The 25,026-nt window shown below is 37.5% G+C and overlaps 1 protein-coding gene across 2 annotated transcripts in view; it reads right to left on the reverse strand.

Annotated features, from left to right (window-relative positions):
* Positions 1-18,647, reverse strand: part of LOC127637116 (neuroligin-2-like) — a 113,754-nt gene extending 95,107 nt beyond the window's left edge. The window contains exon 1 of one of the 2 annotated variants that reach the window (XM_052118029.1): positions 17,981-18,647. The gene's annotated coding sequence lies outside the window, so the exon portion shown is untranslated. The remainder of the gene's footprint in view (positions 1-17,980) is intronic. The other variant, XM_052118030.1, reaches the window with a different exon arrangement.
* Between the last annotated feature and the right edge of the window lie 6,379 nt (positions 18,648-25,026).

Raw genomic sequence — 25,026 nt, forward strand, 5'->3', positions numbered from 1 at the left:
GTATGAACAAGTATAGTGCTTATATGCATGTTTATTTGCAGAAAAAAGTGCCATGGTATTGCCATAAAAATATTCCATGGTAAACACCAATTTTATTTGGACAATACCATGGTAATACTATGGTACAACCATGGTCCATGGTATATGAGTATGGTAATCAAAAACTACCATGCAATATGTCAAAATACCATGGTATTGTTCGAGACGTAGCCTTGGTTTTTGGACACTACAATGAAAATAGCATGGTAAAACCAAAGTAATTTTTAAAGTACCTTACATTATCATTTAAGTACCATGGTATATACTGTAATTAGGGCTGTCAAATTAAAATTAGAATTTTGAATATGTCAAATAAAAAATAAAGAAATGCACATTCGAATGCAAAAACCGTGCATTGGAATTTTAGGTGTGTCAGGAGGCGCATGAGACATGATGATGATGTAACTGATGCAGTTTGTTTTTGTTAGCCTATCCAGTTCAACCCATTAGATGCAGCAAGGCTGCACTGATAATTTGAAAAATGCTGAAAAAGAGAGTGAGAACTCGGAATCAGTGAGGATCTTACACCAAAACATCTTAAAAGTGCTGTGTGGTTACAAACATAATTTGTAAGTTGTGTAAGAAACCACTGCTATATCACTCCACAGCATCTAACTTGAGGACACACATGCAGTTTTCTCATCCCGAAGAGTTTTCTTGAGAATGTCATGACGAGGGGCCATTATTAAAACAGTCAAGTGTATTACTGGTCAGAACAGAGCATGTGTTTTCATCTGCTGGAAACATTGTCAACAAAAACGCTCAGCCCTTGCTGCAGATCAAGTTGACCGTCTGGTTTTATACAAACAATATGTAGATGTATGAGTAAGTGGATAGTTTCAGAATAACAGTTTGCCATTTTGTGTTAACATAATACATTATGCTGTCTGTTGAAGTGTGTTTTCTCATATTACTGACGCTCTTCCACTTTTGTTACCTCAATTTCCTTGCGTGCACATTTAGGAAATTATATTTGATCTATGAATGATTGTTTAACACGTTTTGCACTTTAAACAAATTCATAACATTTCATTTCATTAAAAAATGCAATGCTTGATTTGGATTTTATTTGCTCATTGTGCTCACTTGTGGGCTTAGGAGCCAATACAGTACTTTTTTCCTCTAACATAAAGTAATGTCTTTAGAATTTGAATATAATTCAAATGTTACTATTATTTAAGTAAGACATTCTAATTTAGTTTTTCAGCCATCTTGACAGTCCTAACTGTAAGTATGGTAGCTAATCAAATACTACAATGCAATATAGCTAAATATCATGGAATTGCTAGAGACATGGCCTTTATTTTTGGGACACTACCATTATAATAGTAAAATATAGCCGCATGCAGAAAGATTTTTTCAAAGACTGTTGTAAGGGCCACACTTCCTGCTGCAAGTTGGTGGTGCTACGACCATGACCAATAGTAGATACATCAATGTGATCAGCCCTCAAGGCTAAACATAAAGGTACATTTTTGATGTAAATGGAGATATGAGACAATTATTTCTTCATATTTTTTGTTAATTAATCACGTCGCCATGGAGACACCCTTTGAGACATCAAAAATCCGTTCACAATTCAGCATCTTCAATGTTTTGGCATGATGTTGCCTAAATTTGGTGCCAGTGAGATGAATTCCCTATGAGGAGTATTTCAATTCCAGAACATGCCATTTTCAAACAATCCAAAATGGCTGATTTCCTGTTAGGTGGAACTAATGTCTATAGGTGTAAAAGTTGTCCGGCTTGATGAGTTCTACAAACAGTATGTACAAAGTTTGGTGACTGTAGCTGAAAAGGGATGTGCTACAGAGACCCCTGAACATGGCCATATTTTATTTTGCACTACAGAGCCCCTCTACATGCCCATGAATGAACCTTTGCCCGGCCCTAATGGCCGATGATTCTGATGTGTGTGCAAAAGTTCATAAAAATTCAAGCATGCCAAGTACCTCAAAAACATATGAATATACGTAAAAAGGAATAATAGTGTTTAATGCGTTGCCATGGCAACAGTAGTTAAGATATCGAAAATCCCTTCATAATTTTAAATCTGTACTGTCTTGACATTATTATAAAAAATAAGAGCTATTCCAAAGTCTGTAAAAAGTTCCACACTTCCTGCTTCCTGTTGGTGGCGCAATAATTGTGCCCCACAATAGTCATATGTATGTGATCACCCCCAACACCGAAGATATGAACACTTCCTCTTTTACATTTTTCGCCATTAATTTATCGCCTCGCCATGGCAACACCGATTGAAATATAAAAAAATCATTTTTTTAGCATCTTCAATGTCTTGGCATGATGATGCCCACGTTTGGAGCTTGTCACATAAATCCCCCACGTGGAATATTTCAAATTCCAGAGCATGCATTTTTAAAACAATGCAACATGGCAGACTTCCTGTTAGGCAGAGCCTATGACTATGAGGATGAAAGTTGTCCAGCTTGATGAGATCTATATGTGTACAAAGTTTGGTGACTGTAGGTGAAAATGCATGTGCTACTGAGCCTCCCAAAAATCTAAAGGGGTTGGCAGAGAAAGTTATTTTTTGAGAAAGAAATATTTGGAAATGATTCTGCCCTCAGAAGCCTGTTGCCAAATGATGAGGTCCTTTCAGATTTCAACTAGGGATGCACAGATATGGAATTACGGGGCAGATCTGATAACCAAACTTTCACATCTTATAGTGGCCGATACTGACACCCAATATATATATTGGGTGTCAGAATGCGTCCTCCGGAGGACGCATTCTTCCAAACGAGACATAGGAAGAGACAGTATAATAAACTTCTAACAGATGTAATAATGCATGAAACCAAAATGAGGCAATAAATTAAAAGCATGTAACAAACATTAAAAAACAAAACACATAATACAAACCCTAATCTCTGTCTGCATGGTGTAATATTTATGCTAGCAGGCAGACTGCGAGTGCAGCAGTGGTTTTGTTCATGTTATGTGTGTGCGTGCATTGTGCACATGCAAGTCTAATTCACAGATGCTTGTTTCAGTGCTCATCTGTGACAGTTCCATTGTATAACTTATGAAATGTGGTCACAATAATTATAATGGGAATAGGTAATATCATACTTATCTAATACAGATCTAATGAGTCATAACATTAGAAAAATCTCAAATTGTACAATACACCATGCCCATTCGTTTCACTCACAAACAGTAAAATCTCATGTCACTCTGTGAAGATTATTTAAAGGTCTATGCACCGTTATGTTGTGTTAGGGCTTGTTTTAATCACGATTCTTTGCTCTAAGTAACGTTGTGATGTTTTCAATATTCTGTTTGTTTGTGAAGTAATAAGCAAAAATTATTGCTCCCAAGTAACATGCATAGGCTTACATGTTTTTGTTGAATATTTGACCTACATATTTGTTTATTTTTTATATAAAACATAAAAAGAATACGGGAAATGGCATGTCGTTACTTACAGCATGTTGTTACTTGCACGTCTCTGTACAATTGTAGTGAGCAGAATAGCATCTCAGAATGCACAAAATGTTGAACCTTGAGGCGGATGGGCTACAACAGCAGAAGACCACGTTGGGCACTTTGTTAGGACCATAGTGTTCCTAAAAAATTTTTTTCAGTTAGTCTATATTGTGTTAAAATTCTAAATGTTATTCATTAATTGTTTTCCATTTGATTTTTTCCCCTAAATTCCACTGATTAAAAGAAAATACGTTATGTGTAGTATGATTTAGCTCAGGGTCTGGGACAGCCTGGATGGGTCCCATCCATCTTTTAAAGTAATTACGCATTGACTCTCCCCATTGGAGGAGGGGGGTCATCAGCCTCTCCATGACTTAATAAATCATCACTCACTACAAGCAGCAGGACACAGGAAGCGAGATGAGAGTTAAGCAGTAACGTTGCATTTTTACACTTGGTGAAGAAAACAAAAAATCTGCAACCACTGACATGACATATAGAACATGTCCTATTTGTTGCTTAGCCTTGTAGTGCAAGGATAGTTTATGGTGAACAAAGATGTATTTCATATACAGGATATACAGGAACAATTGATAAACCCTACTGAAAAAACTGCTTAAACCAGCCTAAGCTCGACTTTCAGCATGGTCTGGCTGGTCAGGTTTGCTAGTTTTAAGTTAAATCAGCTTAGACCACTAAACCTGCTTAGGCTGGTTTAAAGGTATAACTCACCCAAAAATGCTAATTCTGTCATAATTTACATTTCAAACCCATATGGCTTTCTTTCTTATGTGTAACTCAAATGGAGAAATGTTCATTAATATCCAGGCCCATCATTTCAATACAATGGCAGTCGATAGCGAATCACTTTAAAGCTTAAAAAGGTCATAAAATCAGTTTACACGCAAGCCAGTGTGAATGATTTACTCTCATGAAAATGCAATGGAAGTCTAGATTTTCACACCAAAACCTATTGTATGCCTTCAGAAAGCCTAGACTATTAAGCTCAACAGCCCTTTACATTACGAGTAAATCACTCACAAATGCGACCAACTTTCACACTATGCAACTAAAATATGTCTGTTTTTAGCCACTGGCTAGTAAATGTTTTCAGAATTCTAGAAGTGAAGATACGATAACATTTTAGGACTTGTTTAACTTATCAATGTAAACTCAATGTATAATTGTACAAGAGCATATAAACAAATATACTGTGACAAGGATGAGGGTGTGGCCAGGCTGTAATGCTGCACGGCCGACGCTGAATCAGCTGATCAGTAGGAGAGTGAGATAAAGGGGAGCCAGAGATGACAGTTCGAGAGAGAGAGAGTTGCATGTTTGTCTGTGTTTATATTTTTTATAAGTTTGACATTAAAACTTTGTTTACTGTTCGGCCGGTTCCCGCCTCCTCCTTGCCCATCCTTGACCTGTTACATATATGTATAACAACAGCTTTTATCATTACTATAAATGCAATTTCATGACATCATATAAATTGACAGAATGTGAAATTTTTCTTTTTTAATCATTGACATGATAAAAAGCGATATATGAAATAAAATGTACAATCTCGCATACTATATCACGTGGAGTCATAAATATGAATCTTGGTTTGCTTAATATCTTACAGTTTTTAGTTGCATTACGTTTACAAGTCATCAAAAGTCTGGCAAGTAAAAAAACAAACATTTACTAGCCAATGACACATGGACTATTATTATGATACTTTTGGGTCCTATTTAAGTTTAGAAGTGAGTCACTATTAACTGGTATTGTATTGAAAAGGTGGACCAGGATATTCGGTAAACTTTCTATAAGACATAAATTCATATGGTTCTGAAACAACATTAGGGTGAGTAAATTATGGCAGAATTTTCATTTTTAGGAGAACTATTTGTTAAAGTTGTTTTTCTTTTCCACCAGGAAATTAAAGTATCATCTCATCATCACCAAAAATTGAGGGCCACCAAAAAGAGACATGCATTAATTCACTGTACAGGGCCATCAGTTTCGCACTCAGTGAACTGTGATGATGTACTTCTGTCTTTAACATCACACTCTTGCCTTTAGGGAATGTTTGGCCATTTTCTCAGCCATGTTGCCTTTCAACACAGTTACCACAAACATGGCAAGAGTGAAGTTCTCAGCCATCTTGGCTTTTTCTGTCCCTCTCCAGACAGAGTGATTGGTAACACTGGTCCCAGCTGAGCTGGCATATTGATTGGGGGTTGCGAGGTTGGCCCGGCCCCATTTGTTTCCCCAGAGACATGGTTGTCAGTCAGGCATGCTGTGTATACCTGATTTAATGGCAGCAGCTATGAGAGTGATTGAAGTACATGGGTGATCCCTCTGCTAACATGGTGATATGTATTCAGCCTTTTGGGACTTCGGCTATTCTGTCATTCCTGTTCAAAATAATGGGTAGTGAGAGAGTGTGGGGGAAAAAAAAGAAGAACAAAATAATCTGGTAAAGATGGTTCTGGTTTTTAAATTAAGAAATAGAGACAAGAATACAAGCAAAAGATTTAAGGGACTTAAATATTCTACACGGTCAAAGCCTTTCAGATTTTAGCCTATGTCATTCATGAACTTTAAATGTGACTGGAAAGAAATTAATGCTGTACTCTAAAAGATGGCTTAGTTGTTGTACAGCAATCAAACGCAACTTTGGCAGCAAAACAAACTAGGCAGCTTCATTTAATTTCTGGATCTGGCCCACCATCAACATGCTCCCACTCTAAATATGTCGCTGTCCACAATGAAGAGGTGCTGAAAACTCCATGGGGCATGCTGGCCAGTGCTTCTTCCTCAAACGACAGCAGTAGAACCCAAATTTATGCTGCTTATTTCCAGGGTCTTTCTGCCACCAAATCATTTTGCATTACTTGTCTGCAGCAGACTATAATTTCCCACAACATTTAGATGCATCTGTGCAAAACACTCAACTGAAACATGTAAAGCCAAATTTAACAATAACATTGCTGGACATGTGACAACCTTTCTTATATTATGTAATACTAATGTTAATGGTTCTTGCACGCTACTGAATGATGTTCAGCTACTGGACAATTTCACAGTGAATTGTAGCTGGCTGTTAAAAATAACCCTAAGTCTACAAGGCGCATTAACACTTCCCTGAATACAAATTTATGGAGCCATTAGTTCTACTGCCCAATTTAAAGGTCGAACGAGACATAATGCAGTTAAATTTCAAATTGCTCGGCATCAACACCAGAGCGTATTTGAGCTCTCTGTCTTGTAGATTAAATTTGTCGAATCAGTTTAAACTGATAATTTTAGCATATAATATCATCTGAAAGAATACATAAATAATATTGCGTGACGAACTGCAGTATATAACATACTGCATTCTGAAAATCTGTGCTGGAGAGCAAGAGTCATTGATGTGCACTCAGAATGCATCAATCGATCAGTTGCTGACTGAATATGAATGACTCAACCATGAACCCAATCAATAGCTAGTATTCATTATTAATTCAGGTTCTTAATGGTGCTATTCTTCTATCTCACATTAACACAGGAGATATTAACACATGCTGCGTGATGACACCCATGATCAGTAATAGTTATTCAAGTTGGTTTGATCTGTTAAATGAAACATATTATGTTGATTTTCACACATCAGCCAATGCACATGTTGTTACTGCTTGTTTCCTAAAAAAACTCATCTGAGCAGCTCACATTCACTCATTTTGCAGCGTGACTGGAGACGTTCAAGGGTTGTTTGCCAACATTTTGACAGCAACATGAAATATACAAAAACATAATCAAAATATGAAGTAAACACTGTCCTAAAATTTACTAGCTTTTAATCTTTGTTGTCAGGCAACAGAGGTACTGTAAACTGCTGACAGTACACTGTAAAAGGAATATTACAGGTTCAATACAAGTTAAGCTCAATAGACAGCATTTGTGGCATAATGTTGATTAAAAGAACAATAATTCCGACTTGTCCTTCCTTTTCCTAAAAACAAAATGTTACAGTGAGGCACTGTAAGTGACTGTAACTAAGTGAATGGGGCCCATTTTTGAGCGTTTAAAGGCACAAATGGCATAAAACTTGTGTATTATTTGAGTGGTAATGTTGTTTAAATCATCATTTTGTGGCAGACTGCTTTTTAAGAGGATGAACTTCTAGTTATTTGTCACCAATTATGTCGTCATGGCAAAGAATTTGTAAAATTGGATATAACTTTATACAGAAAAGGTTTGAAGGTGATTTTTTTTTACATTAAATCATGTTAACGTGCATATTGTTTACATCTTGTGGCTATACTTTTGAAATAGGGAGTATTTTAACATTTACGGCTTAGCTTCCATTCACTTCCATTGCAAGAGACTCACTGTAACAGAGATGTTTAGATTTCTTTCTTCTTTTTTTTTTTTAAGAAAAGGAGGGACAAGTTGATTTTTATTTATTTATTGTTGTAATAAAGATTATGCTTCAAATTATACTGATTGTGCTTAACTTGTATTGAATCTGTAATATTCCTTTAAAACTGTTAACCTGCAATTGTTAATAGGGCCCACGAGTAAAAACAAACTGAACAAGTGATTTGAAATTTGCAGGCAAATCAGAAGTGTTCAGTTTTTATCATTTATAAATAAAATGTGTGCATGTTATTGCAATTAGTAAAAACTTAAAAATGTGTCATATGTTGTTGAAAAGCTCTCAAAGAGTAGAATACATCCAGCATATTTGTTTTACTCACAGACATAAATATAGAAAGTAATACCGAAGTATATGTCTTTGACAATTTTGTTGATGTTGCTTATATGGCACACTTTCCCTTATAACTTCATGAAAAATAAACAGAAAATAAAATGTGAAATAGAATTACATAGAAGAAGTGATTATCTTTCAAACGAGCTCACACATGAAGTAATCTGATGCACAGATCATTAGATATTCCATCCGAAATCTCATTCCTAAAACCATGTTTCCATGCTATGCAAACCTTTAGTCATTGTTGTGTTTGCATGTGTAATTAGTTATCATGTACAATTATACATTTTTATTTGTTTAGAGAGGGTTTTGGACTCTTGGAGAAGTTTTTTTTTGAACACTAGGATAAATTATTTTTGTAATGCTATATAACAGATACAGTTGACATGATTGGGAACAAAACTAAATCTGTTTTTTTGGAGTCACCTTATTGACACCCAGAGATATACACTCACCTAAAGGATTATTAGGAACACCTGTTCAGTTTCTCATTAATGCAATTATCTAATCAACCAATCACATGGCAGTTGCTTCAATGCATTTAGGGGTGTGGTCCTGGTCAAGACAATCTCCTGAACTCCAAACTGAATGTCAGAATGGGAAAGAAAGGTGATTTAAGCAATTTTGAGCGTGGCATGGTTGTTGGTGCCAGACGGGCCGGTCTGAGTATTTCACAATCTGCTCAGTTACTGGGATTTTCACGCACAACCATTTCTAGGGTTTACAAAGAATGGTGTGAAAAGGGAAAACATCCAGTATGCGGCAGTCCTGTGGGCTGAAAATGTCTTGTTGATGCTAGAGGTCAGAGGAGAATGGGCCGACTGATTCAAGCTGATAGAAGAGCAACTTTGCCTGAAATAACCACTCGTTACAACCGAGGTATGCAGCAAAGCATTTGTGAAGTCACAACACTCACAACCTTGAGGCGGATGGGCTACAACAGCAGAAGACCCCACCGGGTACCACTCATCTCCACTACAAATAGGAAAAAGAGGCTACAATTTGCAAGAGCTCACCAAAATTGGACAGTTGAAGACTGGAAAAATGTTGCCTGGTCTGATGAGTCTCGATTTCTTTTGAGACATTCCATCTCAAGAAAAAAATCAGAAATCGAGACTCATCAGACCAGGCAACATTTTTCTAGTCTTCAACTGTCCAATTTTGGTGAGCTCTTGCAAATTGTAGCCTATTTTTCCTGTTTGTAGTGGAGATGAGTGGTACCATCTGTAGAGTCAGAATTTGGCGTAAACAGAATGAGAACATGGATCTGGTGGTGGTGGTGTAATGGTGTGGGGGATGTTTTCTTGGCACACTTTAGGCCCCTTAGTGCCAATTGGGCATCGTTTAAATGCCACGGCCTACCTGAGCATTGTTTCTGACCATGTCCATCCCTTTATGGCCACCATGTACCCATCCTCTGATGGCTACTTCCAGCAGGATAATGCACCATGTCACAAAGCTTGAATCATTTCAAATTGGTTTCTTGAACATGACAATGAGTTCACTGTACTAAAATGGCCCCCACAGTCACCAGATCTCAACCCAATAGAGCATCTTTGGGATGTGGTGGAACGGGAGCTTCGTGCCCTGGATGTGCATCCCACAAATCTCCATCAACTGCAAGATGCTATCCTATCAATATGGGCCAACATTTCTAAAGAATGCTTTCAGCACCTTGTTGAATCAATGCCACGTAGAATTAAGGCAGTTCTGAAGGCGAAAGGGGGTCAAACACAGCATTAGTATGGTGTTCCTAATAATCCTTTAGGTGAGTGTATAATCTCAAATCAGAAAAAAAAGAAGTTAATTTTTGGCAAAATAAATGTATGATTTTTCAGCAGTTTCTTAGGCAGAGAGTCTCAGAATGTATCATAATCTATATCATTAAGTTAATCATTATATCATTAAAGTTTTCTTTACAATGATACCAAACACTGTTTTTTGTCAAGTTATAAGCCTTTAATTTTGGGTGTTCCACTGAAACAGGAAATCTTTAAAAACACTTTTAAAGCTTAAAGGGTTAAATTATTATTCTAGGTTTAATACAAGTTATGCTCAATCGGTAGCATTTGTGGCATATTGTTGAATACCACAAAATAATTATAATAATAATAATTGATAATAATAACAGTATGACACAAACAATGGAAATAAATGGGCCCAGTCCATAACAATTAAAATATACACTGTTTCAAATCTATAGCCAAAAGACGTAAACATTTTATGTGTTAAGATGATTTTAGTGTGAATCACTTACTAACCTTTTCTATTTCAACTTCATTCAAATGGTGACATAATGTCAGTAAACATTGAAATCAGTTTTATCACACTAAATTAATATATAAAATATATTTTTATAATTGCAAGATAACATTTTTGTTGTTGTTGTGGAAATCAAAATGATGCTACCAATTCTGTTGATTGAACTTAACTTGTAATGAACATTGACCATTCCTTAACCTGTTGATGCGTACCCCTTTTTGAGCACAAACCATGAAAATGGCATACCTGAACTTAAATGGTTGTATTTACTGAACCCTTTGGAGTATGGATACAGTTGTATTATCTTTTGAAAGAAGACAACTGAATATTAATTCAGAATTAATATATGTTGTTATTTTTTAAAGTTAGAGAAGCTGAAGTTTATTGTAATGGAAATATTTTGTGCTGAACATGTTTTTATAATCTAAAAAAAAACTAAAATAAAAGTACCAAAACAACCCAGAAATACAATGTTCTCAAAGCCACAAGTCTAAAGAAGTTACGTTTCAAATTTGAAGATGATCTAACAATAAATCAGGTTCCTGCAAGCTTTTTTCTCTGTAAAATCGCTGGAAGCGAACAGAGTAAAATTAAGTCTCCGCCTTTCAAGGCGACATAAAATCTGACTACACTGTTTGACTATTATGAATAAAACTATGCCGCATTTTAAAAAATAGACTTTGGAGACATGCTCGCTTTTGTTTATGAGACTCTAATATATAAGATAATATACAGTTTTACAACATGAATGCTGCTCAGATTGCATAGTTTGTTGAAGAACGATGACGAAGTGTCATTTTTACAGGCGAGATCTTGTGTAAACAAATGGAGAATATATCAATATTTCTCAGTTATGGACAAAAAGTGCTATTGGATGTTTTTCAATGAACGCTTGTCATGGACAATTGACCCAAGTGTGGTGAACTGGATTCATCTGGCGATCGCGTTTTAATAACAAAGGTATGAAGTCCCGTTTTGATATTGCATGTTTTCATTTGTACTCCTCGCACAAATAACTAAATTGCTGTTTCTGGAGCATTGCTATTGTGAAACAGAGATCGGAAATCAATGTTGAACCCTTAGACATTTGAAAAGATGTATAATTTGTTAACATTCATTAAATTTATAGACAGTGAATTATATATTAAATGTAAGCAGAGTGATGTCACCACCACGTGCAGGGGAATTGTGTATCAACAGGTTAAAGATTTTTTTCTACCTGATATGGGTCATAACAAATGGTTTTGTTGGTATAACCTAATGTAGTCATGTACTGTATGTTGATTTAGTCCTATGATATAATACTTAGGACCAGTTAATTTAGATATTACCATGTTCCTGTCAACAGGTAGAGTATGGCGCTAGCAACACCAAGATCATGGGTTTGATTCCCAGGGAACACATAAACTGATAAAATGTGTCCATTGAATGTAAATAAGTTGCTTCGGATAAAAGCATCTGCTAAATGCATAAATGTAAATGTCAGGACAAATTAACTCCAAGCAAAGGCTATTATTTGCATTTTTGGCACCCATTACCTTCCCAAAGTGCTGCAGGATCTACAGAAATAGAAATGGGGGATCTTATTTCCATATTTTTACATTTGCTTGAGTCCAAACCTGAGTTTGATTGCTCTGCCTCCCTGCACGTAACAAATAGAGCAACTGACATGCCCTTGGATGTAGGTCCATGTCTAAACCAACAAAAGCCACTAATCTCTCAAAGGAAAGTGGGAAGATTGGGGGAACTTTCTGCCATTGAAGAGGTGTGTGTGTGTGTTATTTTCACACTAAAACCTGCGATCAATATGCAATTTTACAATCATCACCTCATCCATAATTAGTTTGAAATGAACCCGCAGAACGTCAATATCAGTTCGAGAGTGCCACCATTCACTAAATTCTTATTGTACCACGGATGAGTCATTAAACACATACCCTTGATAAAAACATAATTTTTACTGGTGCATTTTCCACTCTAAAAGCATGCTGCAACAAAGCCAGATGCTCACCTTTGGGGTAATTTACTGTGCTTGAAATAGGACACATTTTACATTCTGTAATTAATTTGTAATGCTAGATTTCTGCCATTAGGCTAAGATAATGAAGGATGGCATCAAACTTAAAATGCGCAGAAGCTTTGCTAAACCTGAGACCTTAAAATAATTACGATAAAATTAAGGAATGCCTAAAAAGGGACTGCAGACCTTTTTTGCAGTGTGATTTAGCGTTTCCATCTTATTTAGCAGCATAATTCTAGAAAACTTTTTTATATTTTTTAATTATTTAATTAGATAGATAATAGAGTTATATTACCCTGTCATTAATAAAAAAAATAAAAAAATAGTAAGCACTGCTGCGATGGGGTTTCAAAAACAGCTGCTGATGAAGTGATGGTACATTTTTCTTTCTTCTGACTGCCATAATCAATGTCTATTTTTTTCCTTTTCTGAATGGGAATGTAAAAATTATATTTGCTTTCCGCCATAGAAGTTTACCCCGCTATAGTTTACTATAGTAATGTGAAAAGGGCATATTGTACATCCGCTGCCGGCGTGTCTGTTTCCTGCCACTGGTGTGTTTGTTTGGAGTTTATCCAGGGCTAATGAAGCTCTATCGCTCTTCTAAAGCTGTAGCGTAGCCCCAGCTGTGATCTGGGTTTCCAAACAAATGAATAATTAAATGCAGTTTTCAGAATGGCAAGGAAAAACTGCATCAGTCTTTTTTCTTTTCAAGCAGTGTGAATCATGTTTTATCTCCAAAATGATCATTTAACATTTCATTTGAAAATGCAGTTGTTCCCCAAAAACCACAGGGTGAACCAAATGTTTTTTCTTTTACTCTTCTTGTCCTTTTTCATCTTTTTCTCCCAATTCTTTTCAGATTTAGGCTGACCTTTGAAGAGGGAGGGAGCGGCATGTTCTCTGGAACATTAAAGCTCAGCGCAATCCTGAAAAATATCTTCCTGACGGATTAAGGGGTTCTTTCAGACCTGAGCAAAACTCACAATGAGTGGACACTCTGGCCTTTTCATTGCTTTCAAGATAGACCAAGGAATGTGGCATTTAGCATGTTTATCTGTGGATTCCAGGTTTGTAAAAGAGAGGAATTATTTGAGAAAGCTGTAAAGTCACCATTCTCACTACATCTCTAGAGCTTCAAAATGTCTCTGCATTCACTCATCTATGACAGGCAGGAAACCTGACTCAGCACTATGCAACAGAGTTGTGCAACACTCTATAAAATGTTTTCTCAGGTAACTTTGAAAATTGTGTTTTGTATGGTAACATCTAAATTAACTGATTTTAAGTCAAAATTGTTATTTAATATGACTAAATCGACCTGAACACATCAGGTTAAATGAACAAAAGTAATTTGTAATGGTCATATCATCCTTTAAATTCTCTCATCATTTACTCACCCTCATGCCTTCCCAGATGTGTATGCCTTTCTTTATTCTGCAGAACACAAACAAAATTTTCAGAAGAATATCTCAGCTCTGTAGGATAATGCAATGCAAGTGAATGGTGGCCAGACCTGTCATACTCCAAAAATCACTTAAAGGCAACCTAAAAGTAATCCATAAGTCTTCAGTGGTTTAATATTTGTCTTCTAAAGTGATGCAATCTCTTTGGGTGAGAAACAGTATTTAAGTACTTTTTACTCTAAATCTCCACTTTCACTTTCAGAATGTGAAAGAGATTTATAGTAAAAAAGGACTTAAATATTGATCTGTTCCTCACCCACAGTTATCATATTGCTTCTGAAGATATGGATTTAACCACTGGATTAATATCAATTACTTTTATTCTGCCTTTATGTGCTTTGTAGAGCTTTAAAGTTTTGGCCACCATTCACTTGCACTGTATGGACCTACAGAGCTGAAATATTCTTCTAAAAGTCTTCATCTGAGTTCTGCAGAAGAAAGAAAACCATACACATCTGGGATGGCATAAGGGTGAGTAAACCTCTCAGCATAAAGTTACAGTATGAGGGGAGATCACAATGGCACACAAGCGTTATTTGGGACTTGGTGTATTTACTGCTCAGAACATTGTTAGCAGCACATACTGTATCATGTGTGAAGGCTGAAATATAGATCTAGATGGGAGGAGGCTGTCAGGATCAGCGATGATTCACTGCTCGTGGCGATGTTGTCTACAGTGAGTGGATCACGCTGCACATGCTGGGACAGAGATAATGGCACACAGATGTCTTAGCACATCAGCCACACAGTCCAACAACTGCAAATTTACTATAGCATACTAGAGTCCAGCAAGCATATACTGCAACCCAACATTGCTACAAAAACTCAATAGATGCTAACTCAATGATCAAGGCTTTTTAGAAAGATGTAAAAGAAGGGTTATGTGACACTTTAAGGAGAAAGATTGTTATAATGTCTGCTTATGTGAGACGAGCTCTGTCTCATGACAAGTCTTAATAGAAATGTATCAGTCTGTTGATTGGTGGTTCTCTGTGGGAATAAATGTTGTACTTTTTTGCACAAGACAAGTCGTACAGTATCATACAATTTTGCCATCTCATATGAATTATTACATGAAATGACAATGACTCACTGAGCACTTTATTAGGAACACTATGGTCCTCATAAAGTGCCCGACTTGGTCTTCTGCTGTTGTAGCCCATTCGCCTCAAAGTTCGACATGTTGTGCATTTTGAGATGCTATTCTGCTTACTACAATTGTACAGAGTGGTTATCCGAGTTACCGTAGACTTTCTGTCAGCTCAAACCAGTCTGGCCATTCACTGACCTCTCTCAAGTCCAAATTTTTTATTCAATCTTACTAAAACAACCTGACAACTAAAGGCATTTTTATGGGTTTGATAAGTAGAAATAGATCATTTAAGGTTAACACTTTTTAAGGTCAATCTTTCGCATGAGTTGAAAGCTTTTGAAAAATTTTGGCATGGGCACCGACTGGGCTATGTGGGCAGTGGGTTTGAAAATGCTTTTGTGCATGTGTGAATTAGGCTAACAAAAATCTACAGAGGCTATGACCTTGGGTATTCCTTAGAGGAAAAGAAAGGAAAAGAGAGTTATCATCGTCACAATTTCTTAATATAATTACCCCTTTTGCATTAATCCACCTCTTGCAATAAAACTGAATCGATAAGACCTATATTCTTCGTCTCTCTCAAAATTACAACTGTCCATCATGAAATACACAATAAAATACTTAAGACTGACAATAAGGACCTTCCTGATTTATTCAGAAATCCCATTTTAGAGGGACTTAAAACCCATCCCTTCCAGTTTTACCCAGCGTGCTGAGAATTTTAAAGTTTAATAAGGCCGCAGTCCATGTGAGTGCTTCCCAAGACGGCATACACACACACACACTAACAACAGGCAGCACAGAAGGGCACATGGAGGGGGTTACATCAAGCTAGCAATGCACTTTTCTTCATTATTTACCTGTTCTGTGACCCAGGCCAGCGTGAGAAACGAGCATCTTACATCACAAACACTCCAAACAGCCCTGGGTGTATGTTGCTCTGCTCACATTAATGAAGGCCTTTTGCCGTGACTCCAGGGCATTCCGGCTGTGCTTCATCTATCAACATATTGTAAGGCTCATTAAAATCTGGTCTGACATGGGTATTCAGTTGCAGCACTGCAGGAAGATTCACATGGAGGAATGAGTGTTTAGAAGGGTGATGGTGCACTTGCAGGGAACAGATCAAACAAAGCAAATATTCATGTCAGTTCAAGTCAAAAGATCAGATTGAAGCTCAAAGTCCAGACTTGAAGACTTGCCTTTTTCTTCTTTGAGGAGTGGCTCTCCAAACAGAGGACTTTAAATGATTATTCCAGTTCCAATATAGTAGTTCAATACAAGTTAAGCTCAGTCGAGAGCATGGGTGTCACTTTATTTTAAAAAGTGGAGGAGGCATTTAGTTGGGGTGGGGGGGATTGGAGGGGGTTACGTCACTAATTGGAAAAACTCAAGAATATTAACTAGGTTATGTGGGGAAAATGTCAAATAATCTTATACAGTTATAAAAATTGTCATTCTTGAACTGACCAATTCAACAGTTCCAATAAATATTTCAAATAATTAACTGGATATCTTGATCTGTACATGAACAGTACATCAATCTTTTATGCTGAATCGGCACTTATTGCAACACACATGGACGAAATGGAGACTCCTGCACAAGAACTGGAGTTGTTTCTACTGCATTAATTTAAAAAAAGAGGTGGGGACATGTTCCACCCACAAATGACACCTTTGGTCAAGAGCATTTGTGGCATAATATCGATTACCACAAATATGAATACTTAATCCATTTAGTTTACACCTTGGGGCTATACTTTAGATACTGTGAGTATTTTAACGTTTACAGATTGGCTTCATTCACTTCCATTGTAAGTGCCTCACTGTAATTTTTCAAGGACGGAAGAGTCTAAATAATTTTTTGTGGTAATCAATATTGTCATAAATGCTGTCACTTTAGCTTAAGTACTGAACCCGGAATATTCATTTAAATCTCATAAACCGCATAATGGATACGTATAACAGACTGAATACTTGAGACTCTAGCAGACTCAACCAACTAACAGTTTCTCAATCCATGAAAGACTGCAAAACTGTGGCAAAGAAAGAGCTTTGAGGAACATCAAGAACTCGCCTCATACAAGTACAGCAGACCGATTTAGAACCACTAAACGTTCTCCATTAGGCAATATTGGACAATAAACTGGTCAACCACCACTTTTTGGGTAAGGAACAGGCAGATCCTCAGCCTTCAGGAGAACAGAGGTCTCCTTGTCTGTGCTGAATTCTGCCATTGACAGAGCACAGCCCAACTACCACAGCATATAAATTTGCCCCTTGCCTTGGATAAGAAGGCATAGCTGTCTATGGGAGGGATGTCTTCCTATACACCTCAATCATTGTGCATGGGCATCATTGTGGGTATGGTGGGGTGTCTGGTCACTGTGATCCTCTTTTCCCATGCCATCTCACACTTACGTAAAAGCCATTAAACATTTAACAGTGAGGAAGTCTGTGTGTTGCGGATGTTTGCCATAATTCAGGGCGCATTACCATTATCTATCAAGTGCAAAAATAAATCAATCCCCACGTTGCCAGAGGGGCGAGCGATGGATGCAATTAGAGGCGTAAATGGCTTCTCAGCCGGTAAAGACAATGTCAGGCCAAGCGACAGAGACGCGTCAAGATCTCATTTGATCTTCTGATCTAGATCTTTGATGAACGCGTCGTTCTGTTTGAACACACATGTCATGTAGCTGTATGCGGATATTGGCAAACTGTCAACAACAACAACTCTTAAAACCCCGTTTCTTGCCCTATCATAGCGCGTTTTGACTGAACACTTTTTTAGTGAATGTCTAATTCGACCCCGTTTTTCTAAACGGTGCGCAAAGACCGATACAGTAGAACACCTCAGAAATATATTCCATCATTTTAGACAGCCGAAACCCGCTTACCACAATTCAAAGTCGATGCGAGGTGTCTCCGCTTCTTTCCCGGTGATTATTCAGACTTCAGTGCCAAAACCGGAGTTTATGCCATCAGCATTTGTTCAGATGTAATTCGTCATGAATGTGTCGCAGGCTCTCGCGCCTTCCTCGCGTCAGTCCGTTGCCCAAAACAACAATAATAATAAAAAATAAAAAAAAATAAGAACATAAAGGACAGAAGAAGGAAATAAAGGGGGAATAAACACCTTAACCCCCCTCCTACTCCCTTTTCTTTCTTATTTTCCCTGACAACACCCCTGTCGCTCCCGACGGCGAGGTTACCACATATTTTATCGCTAAAAAGGCGAGAGGGAAATGATAAAATAAAACAATAACAGAAACAAATGCGTATAACGCATTAGCGGCTAACTCAGCGCACGAGACACAGGTCCTCTATCGTCATGGCGACTCATATCAGAGTCCGTGCCCTCAGACTGCATCAAAAAACACAAAATAACAAAAAACATCCGGTGGCACGACTTCTCGTTCGCTCTGTCTCTCTCACTCACAGTCCTCTTCTTTTCACCGGAGGATGAAAAAAAAAGCGATTGGGATTTTTGTTCGTTTCCCCTCACTGGTATATAATGAATATCATTACTGTTAATATTATGATTAAGTCCACTTGCGACCACTTAACGCGCAGCTGTAAAGATTCAGAAGTCCTGAATCGCAATGTCCACCTCTCTCTTTCTCACACACGCGCGCGCACACATTTAAAATCTACCGCAGATTGATTGCAATTCTTAGCACTACCTCCGGTGGATGAAGCGTCCCTTACGTTCACGTTTTCACATACTGACGCTTTGTCTGTACTGAATTTACATTCCGTGCTGCTGTTTTGAGTGATCTCGCCCGAGCTGTTAATTTTAATTAATCAACGTGATTAGGACGTGAATTATTGTGAACCCTCTGCTCAGTGGTGAAACATTTTTTCCCACCATGAGAATCTGCAGCGTCGTGACGTCAGAAAAACTTAAAAGTGATACAATCCTCTCTTGATCGTCATTTTGCATTTGAGCTCACGAGGACGCGACAGGTGCACTGTGACCACTATAAGGACTTTGGCTGTGTCTCGTTTGGAAGGATGCGTCCTCGGAAGGTCGCATGTGTTGGCCGCATACGTCATCTAGGCAGTCTATTTTCAGAAAAGCGAGTTGGACACTTCGAATGCGACCTTTTTTCACTGGAATTTAGAGGATGCATGAGGTGTATCCTTCGTGGGTACCCACAACCCACAATTTTTTGCTTCAACGGATAGGCTATGTCTAAAAATAGACGCCAATTTGCCCGTATATATGATGTTCAAACGCAAGGAATGTTCATTCCCAAGTTGAAGTACCAGAGTAGATGGATGCAGAGTATATAATATGTATAATTACATTGATATATAATTAAAATTAAATTTTAGACTAAAAGTGCACCTGTAAAATCTATTTTTTTTTTCCTCTTTACATCATTATAACTCTCCTACAATTTACCTCATGCATTCCCTTCCAGAGGGACTTTGGCTCGCGCTTGTTAAAGAGTGGCGTGCTGTCATAGCAACCATGTCACGTTCCGTTTCCGTTTGTCCTACGAAAGCCGTCTCTCAGTAGGCTATACTGCGGCCTTCAAAGGATGCGTCCTACCTAGCACGCAGCGATCCAAACGAGACACAGCCAATATATCCGTTCAAAATTGGCGTGTGTGGGAGATAATGAGTAGTCCTTCCCTTTTAAAAATATAGCTAGGCCTATTATTACCATATTCACCATAATATTGACGTGCTCTGCCAAAGTAGGGCCTACTAAACCTATGATACCATAAAAAATACATGGTATTACAATGGTACATATATAGCCTATATATATATATATATATATATATATATAGCTATATATATATATTATATATATATATATATATATACACTCACTCACTCATATTAAATAAATAAATACAAATCTATTTTGTTATCGACTTACAGGCTCTAGTGTGCAAGAGTAAAACAAATACCCAGATGAACTAATTATAATGTCTGTTCCTTGCATGTGCCCCCACACACACACACTGATAGAATACAAACTATTACATCTCCACGAAAGCACTTGTGTGTAAGGGCAGGTGGAAGTGATTTTGTTTTATATAACAGTGTTTCTAGAGCAGATTTTAGCATGGATTACAAACTAGTCCAAACCTAACAAGGGCTTTTAGACTCATAAATTAAGATACATCGCCCTCTAGTGCATTTAACAGGTTACTTTATATTTATTGAACAGCGTTTGCGATAGTTCACCCAAAAAAATGTATTAACTCACCCTCAATCTCTAATTAATTTATTTCTCCTGTAGAACATAATCAAAGAGATTTCGAAGTATTACGTGTTTTTATCCATACAATGCATGTCAATGGGGTCCAAAACGTTCAAGCGGCAAAATAATAAATAAAGGCAGCATTTAACTAATCCATATATGACTTGAGTGGCTTTATCCATGTCTTCTAAAGCAATGCAATCAGTTTTTGGTTAAAAGAAACAGATAGTATAAATAGTCAGTAGAAATCAACAGCAGTCTCCTTGGCGAGATTATGAGAGAAGCTTAAAGGGATAGTTCACCCAAAATTGAAAATTCTCTCATCATTTACTCACCCTCATGCCATCTAAGTTGTGCATGACTTTCTTTCTTCTACTGAACACAAATGAAGATATTTAGGAAAATATCTCAATTCTATAGATCCATGCACTGCAAGCGACTGGTGACCAGAACTCCAAAAGCTCAAATAAAGAAATAAAGGCAGCATAATCCATAAACTCCAGTGGTTTAATCCATGTCTTCTTAAGTAATATAGTTGGTTTTGGGTGAGAATAGACCAAAATATCCCTCATTTTTCAATGTATATCTTGCCATTGCAATCTCTAGGCATGATCCTATTGTTTGACGCATGCGCAGAGCACTAGATTGTACAGTAGGAAGTGTAATCAAGCTTGAAATCATTATCGCCAAGGAGACTGCTGTCACGAATTATAGTGAAAAAGAGTATTTTGATCTGTTCTCACCCAAAATCAACCGAATCACTTCAGAAGACATGGATTAAACCACTGGAACCTTATGGATTACTTTTATGCTGACTTTATAACATTTTTGGAGCATTTGGAGTTCTGGCCACTTACAGCAATTTACAGAGCTGAAATATTCTTCTAAAAATATGTGTTTGTGTTCAGCAGAAGTAAGAAAGTCATACACACCTGGGATGGCATGAAAGTGAGTAAATGATGAGAGAATATTTATTTTGGGGTGAACTAACCCTTTAACACATGCGCAGAGTGCTGTACATATGGCAAATTATGGACAAAAACACATCATACTGTATATATGTTAAATACTGTATATTCGTTTATGTTCCACAGAGGAAAGAAAGTCATATGAAATTGAGACAGCATAAGGGTGAGTAAATGATGAGACAATTATAGATATTTTTCTTTTTGTGTCTGTGTGTGTGTGTGTGTGTGTGTGTGTGTGTGTGTGTATGTGTATGTGTATGTGTGTGTGTGAACTGGTTTCTCATTAATCTAAAACCCTATTGTAATCCTGAGGGTACCCATTGGTGAATTAACCTTCATGGTTGGCCTACAAATTGACAACCTGGCAACACAGCTCTGTATGTCTTTGTATCGTGTCTGAACACCCCCTGGTAAAACCACTATGTAACACCTATAAATATTCAGGAGGCTGTTAGTGAAGAACAGTTTATTGATTTGGGATTATCACTTTAGAAAACAGCTGTAGTTACATGCATCATATCAAATGGTTTTATATTTCAGAATCAATAAACCACCCACACAAGCATCAGTTAGCCACTTAAACTGCCATATATAGGCTTATTATTGTTGTTTACACTGGCAGATTAAAGAAAGACAGAGATCCTCTATGTCTCCCACTCTCTTTGTTGGGGGGTGGGGGGGTATTTAAAGGAAAAGAGGATGGTGTCATTTTATATGCTCAAAGTGTCATGGTCCTGTCACCCTGTCAGTCTGGATTTTTGTCTGACAGGGCCATGGCATCATCATCCTATGTCTGTCTTTATGTGAGCGCACTGTTTCAGTTGTATTCCCTGCTGTGTGCTCTTCGGTCTGTCTTGTTTGTTGTTTCGAGTATGGTGTATGAGTTCTGATTTCCTGTTTGGTTCGATTTCAGTCTGTGTTCCTGATCCGGACACTCATGCTCCATGTCTGTCTGTTATTGATGTGGGTGCATTGCGCTTATGTCATCTCTCTCAGTATCAGCAGTTTATGTCTGTCTCTCGTGGACTATGCATGCCCGGCCCCCAATCAGGCTAATCAGCTGAAGAGAGGAATAAGTGCAGTGGCATGTGGCAATTTGAGAGAGAGCCACACATAGCTGCCATGTGTGTGTTTGCATTGTGTGTCTTTTTGTTTCATTAGATATTAATTGGACCTTTCAGCCAGTTCCCACTTCCTTTCTTTCCCATTTTAACCTTGTACATACGCATTCTCTCGTCTTGTTTATCGGTTGACACAGGCGTATATTGTCTTGGCGATATGCTCTCATGCCATTCGGGTGTTTTGTTGTCTTGTGAGAGCATGTTACTTTGTTTTGCTTCTGTATTGCCGCTTGTCTTTCTGTCTTACATCATACGCCTCCTTGTTTGCCCATTATTAGTTTATTAGTCCCACCAGCCCTGTCTTGTTAACCTGTTGATTTCTCTCCCTATTTTAGTCTTCTCATATTTGCTGTCCTGTGCCAGTTCATCTTGTTGTTTTTTTCTCCCTTATCGGCCCTGCCAGTCAGTTGGTCTTGTTGCTCTTTCCCTGGTTTCTTGTTTTCCAGTCAGTATAGTTGGTTGGTCCAGTTTATTGTATGTTCATTCCTGTTCATCCCTAACTGGTTCGGTCGGTCGTGTTCCCCACTGCATTCTGCCCCAGCCCTGGATTGCCTTTCCCCCCTATGGGGTAGTTTATGTTAGCTTTTTTACCCCTTGTGGGAGTTTTGGTTTGTTTTTGATTTATTTTGTATTAATAAATTCCCTGTTTATTGTTTGGGTCCTGAGCCTCATTCTCTGATCAAGACACAAAGCATTTATGACCTCATTCTCTGAGTTCAAACAGACAGAAGAGGGGCAGAATAATGCTTAGCAGACCAGCAACATACCCCAGCTAATCAAAAATAATGATTGTTTATAATACATGGGAATGTTGTTTACCTGCTCTCACTCGCTCATTAAATTTAATGCATGTTTAAGATTGATTTTTTTAGTCAATTGAAGGTCATCCTCCACATCACACCATGGGGATCTCAGCAGGAGTGTGTGTGTGTTCTCCAAAGCTAGGGGTTATTCGAGGAGATAAAGTGAGTAAAATAACTGACAATTTCTGTATAATTTAAGGTGCACAACATATGATGTGTACTTCAAATGTATTTTGGAAACATTACAATTGAAACTCAATTACACAAGAGTTTCAGTTACACTTGAAATGTGCTAAATGCATCAATTTTGTGTGCTTACATTAACCCTCTGGGTGTTTTGGGCCCTGGAGAAATTTTGACATGCCTTGACATTTGTGCTTTTTTCAATTGCTTAAAAACATATTAATGGCTGAAGTCTGATAGAACTGTATTCAACACAAACTGGGCAACAATAATAATATGTGAGCTACATGTGTGTACATGTTTGTATTATTGAGAAAATAATGCATGGTTTTTGAAAAACTAAAATTATAATCATTGAAATAAAGCTTGGAGGATCATCAGAGATTCCAGCTACCCGAGTCATGGGCTGCTCTCACTGCTACATCAGGCAGGCGGTATCGCAGCATCAGGACCCGCACCAGCCGATTACGTGACAGCTTCTTCCCCCAAGCAATCGGACTTTTGAACACTTGATCTCTCACGATCAATAATCAGCACTACACTTTATTAATCTTATTATCTGACAATAGCCTGTCATAATTAAATTCTCCACAATACAACTACTGTAGCCTATATATATTTTTTATATACTTTTTAAAAAAAATGTTTTATTGTATGTCTATTCTATAACAAAATCTTTATTTAATCTGAAAATTGTTCATTATTATATTTGCGTTGTACGCAATTCCGCACATCCGCTGGATTTGTGTTTGGAAATTCTGCCATAACAGCAACTGAGAGCAAAAACAAATGGTGTGTTTCAGTTTATACCACACAGACAACATTTGCATTGGTTTACATCAACAAAAGAAAGTCATATAATATGTTTCAACACACCCTTAGGATAACCTTTAAAAATACTTTACATTTTAAAATACTCTTAGTCAACTGATAACACCGTGTGTGTAAATATTTTTTTTTGCAAATAATTCCCCAAGAAGCTCACTAGTAATGAGAAAGCAGCTTGGAACAGCTTTGTCGCAGTGGTTCGGGGCTTCCCGGGTAATCACAAGGCCGAAAACTATGTGGAGCTGGTTGAGACTCTTTTGAAGTACTATGTCACAATGGGCTATAGGATGTCCCTCAGAGTCCATATCCTTGATGCTCATCTTGATAAATTCAAGGAGAACATGGGAGAGTACATGGAGGAGCAGGCCGAGCGCTTCCACCAGGATATACTGGACTTTGAATGCCGCTACCAAGAACAGTATAACGAGAACTTGATGGGAGACTACATTTGGGGGCTGATTCGTGAATGTGATTTACAATATAATCGTAAATCTCGAAAAACTACTCACATCTAAATATTTTGTAGTCATTTTTGTATTACTTTAGTATAAATACATGTTAATTTCGATTCACGTGTTGTTTTATTCTGACTTAATGTGATCGAAAAGACACAAATTTGCCCGTTTTCTCATTGAAAATAGGCAACTTTCAAAATATCACTGTCCTGGACACAAGAGCAAAGTTTGTGGAGAATAATAGCCATTTTGTATACTTTTGAGGCACAAGCAATTAGGAAATAACACTTCCTACTCAGGAACAAAAATTGTGTTACATAGTGTAATCTTTACCAGAACAGGGGTTCTAAAGTCAACAATGCAC

This window comes from Xyrauchen texanus, chromosome 44 (genome assembly GCF_025860055.1).
Source record: "Xyrauchen texanus isolate HMW12.3.18 chromosome 44, RBS_HiC_50CHRs, whole genome shotgun sequence".
Classification (NCBI taxonomy): domain Eukaryota; kingdom Metazoa; phylum Chordata; class Actinopteri; order Cypriniformes; family Catostomidae; genus Xyrauchen; species Xyrauchen texanus.